We start from the raw sequence: 3384 nt of genomic DNA, 5'->3' as shown, positions 1-3384 counted from the left end.
TAATATCCAGCATCTATAAGGAACTTAAACAAATTTACAATAAAAACAAACAACCCCATTAAAAAGTGGGCAAAGATTTTTTCCTTTCGGCCGGAACCGCCATCTTCCAGTAATTCGCCAAAATGATGAACACAAAGGGAAAGAGGAGAGGCACCCGATATATGTTCTCTAGGCCTTTTAGAAAACATGGAGTTGGTCCTTTGGCCACGTATATGCGAATCTGTAAGAAAGGTGATATTGTAGACATCAAGGGAATGGGTACTGTTCAAAAAGGAATGCCCCACAAGTGTTACCATGGCAAAACTGGGAGAGTCTACAACGTTACCCAGCATGCTGTTGGCATTGTTGTAAACAAACAAGTTAAGGGCAAGATTCTTGCCAAGAGAATTAATGTGTGTATTGAGCACATTAAACACTCTAAGAGCCGAGATAGCTTCCTGAAACACGTGAAGGAAAATGATCAGAAAAAGAAAGAAGCCAAAGAGAAAGGTACCTGGGTTCAACTGAAGCGCCAGCCTGCTCCACCCAGAGAAGCACACTTTGTGAGGACCAATGGGAAGGAGCCTGAGCTGCTGGAACCTATTCCCTATGAATTCATGGCATAATAGGTGTTAAAAAAAAATAAATGAAAGACCTCTGGGCTGAAAAAAAAAAAAAAGTGGGCAAAGAAAATATGCACAGACATTTCTCAAAACAAGACATACATGCGGCCAACAATCATAGGGGAAAAGCTCAACATCACTGACCATTACAGAAATGTGAATTAAAACCACAATAAGATACCATCTCACACCAGTCAGAATGGCTATTACCAAAAAGTCAAAAATAACAGATGCTGGCCAAGTGCAGTGGCTCACATCTGTAATCCCAGCACTTTGGGAGGCCTAGGCAGGCAGATCACCTGAGGTCAGGAGTTTGAGACCCGCCTGGTCAACGTGGCGAGATTCCATCTCTACTAAAAATACAAAAATTAATTGGGCATGGTGGTGGGCACCTGTAAATCCAGCTACTTGGGAGGCTGAGGCAGGAGAATCACTTGAACCCAGGAGGCGGAGGCTGCAGTGAGCCAAGACTGCACCGTTGCACTCCAGCCTGGGCAACAAGAGTGAAACTTCTGTCTCAGAAAAATAAATAAATAAAAAGAACAGATGCTGGCAGGGTTGTGAAGAAAAAAGGAATGCTTATGCACTGCTGGTGGGAGTGTAAATTAGTTCAGCCATTGTGGAAGACAGTGTGGCAATTCCTAAAGACCTAAAGACAGAACTACCATTCGACCCGGCAATCCCATTACTGGGTCTATACCCAAAGGAATATAAATCATTCTATTATAAAGATACATACATGCATGTGTTCATTGCAGCATTATTCACAATAGTAAAGACATGGAATCAATCCAAATGCCCATCAATAATAGACTGGATAAAGAAAATGTGGTACATATATGCCATGGAATACTATGCAGGCTCAAAAAAGAATGAGGTCATGTCCTTTGCAGGGACATGAATGGAGCTGGAAGCCATTATCCTTAGCAAACTAGCACAGGAACAGAAAACCAAATACCACATGTTTTCACTTACAAGAGGGAGCTAAATTATGAGAACACACAGAAACACAAAGGGGAACAATCACACTGGGGCCTCTTGGAGGGTGGAAGGTGGGAGGAGGGAGAGAAGCAGAAAAAATAACTAATAGACACTAAGCTTATTACCTGGGTGATGGGGGTGAGCACAGTGGCTCATGCCTGTAATCCCAGAACTTTGGGAGGCTGAAGCAAGCAGATCACTTGAGGTCAGGAGTTCGAGACCAGCCTGGCCAATATGGCGAAACCTCATCTCCACTAAAAATACAAAAATTAGCTAAGCATGGTGGCATGTGCCTGTAATCCCAGCTACTTGGGAGGCTGAGGCACAAGAATCGCTTAAACCAGGGAGGCAGAGGTTGCCATGAGCCAAGGTGGTGCCACTGCACTCCAGCCTGGGTGACACAGCAAGACTCTGTCTCAAAAAAAATATAATAAATCTGCGTGATGAAATAATCTGTACAACTAACTCCCATGTCACACATTTACCTATGTAACAAACCTGTACCCCCTGCACACATACCTTTGATCTTAAAATAAAAGTGAAAAAAAGAGAAAAGTGTCTGTTCATGTCCTTTGCCTTTTTTTTTTTTTTGAGATGGAGTTTTGCTCTTGCTGCCCAGCCTGGAGTGCAGTGGCACGGTCTTGGCTAACTGCAACCTCCACCTCCTGGGTTCAAGCAATTCTCCTGCCTCAGCCTCCCTGCCTCAGCCTCCCACGTACCTGGGATTACAGGTGCCCACCATCTCAAGGTGAATTTCTTTGAGTTTCCTCAACACAGCTATTGTGAATTATCTGTCAGAAAAGTCACATATCTGTCTCTCTGGGAATGACCTCTCCTGCCTTATTTAGTCCATTTGGCGAGGTCATATTTTCCTGGATGGTGTTGATGCTAGTAGACGTTCTTCAGTGTCTGGGCATTGAAGAGTAGGGTGTTTATTGCAGCCTTCACTGTCTGAGCTTGTTTATACCTGTCCTTCTTGGGAAGTCTTTCCAAATATTCAAAAGGTCTTGAGTGTTGTGATCTAAGCTATATCTGCTTTAGGGGCACCTTAAACCCAGTAATACTGTGGTTCTTGCAGACTCTTAGAGATACCACCTTGATGGTCTTAGATAAGATCTAAGAAAATTCTTTGGATTACCAGGCAGAGGTTCTTGTTCTCTTCCCTTACTTTCTCCCAAACAAATGGGTCAGTCTCTCTCTCTCTCTCTCTTTTCTGAGCTACCTAAAGCTGAGGATGGAGTGACACAAGCATTACTGTGGCCACCAGCACTGTGACTGCATTGGGTCAGACCTGAAGCCAGCACAGCACTAGGTCTCACCCAAGGCCTGCTGCAACCACTCCCTGGCTACTGTCTGTCTCTCCCAAGGCCTGCTGCAACCACTGCCTGGCTACTTCTCAAGGCCCTGGGGCTCTGCAATCAGCAAGTGGCAAAGCCAGCCAGGACTGTGTCCTTCCTTTCAGGGCAGAAAGGTACCCCAGGCCCCAGGTGGGTACAGAGGTTCCCGTGGGGAGTCCGAGACCAGAGTCACAAACCTTAGAAATCTACCTGGTGTTCTATTGTACTGCAGCTGAGCTTGTACTCAAACCACAAGACTCAGTCCTCCCCGACTCTTCCCTCTCCTTTCCAAAAGCAGAGGAGCCTTACTTCGTGGCCACCAAAACCACAAGCCACAAAGAATACTGCCAGACTACTGCTGATGTCCCTTAAGCCCCAGGGGTTCTTAAGTCAGCTTGTGGTGAATGCTGCCTGACCTGGGACTAACCGTTTAGGGCAGTAGGCTCCCCTCTGGCCCATGACAG

At 45.5% G+C, this 3384-nt stretch overlaps 1 pseudogene; it reads left to right on the top strand.

Annotated features, from left to right (window-relative positions):
- The first annotated feature begins 122 nt into the window (after positions 1–122).
- LOC113225029 lies at positions 123–605 on the top strand (annotated as a pseudogene).
- Positions 606–3384: the final 2779 nt, after the last annotated feature.

The sequence above is a fragment of the Piliocolobus tephrosceles genome, chromosome 20 (genome assembly GCF_002776525.5).
Source record: "Piliocolobus tephrosceles isolate RC106 chromosome 20, ASM277652v3, whole genome shotgun sequence".
NCBI lineage: Eukaryota > Metazoa > Chordata > Mammalia > Primates > Cercopithecidae > Piliocolobus > Piliocolobus tephrosceles.
This window is presented reverse-complemented; position numbering and strand designations above follow the sequence as displayed.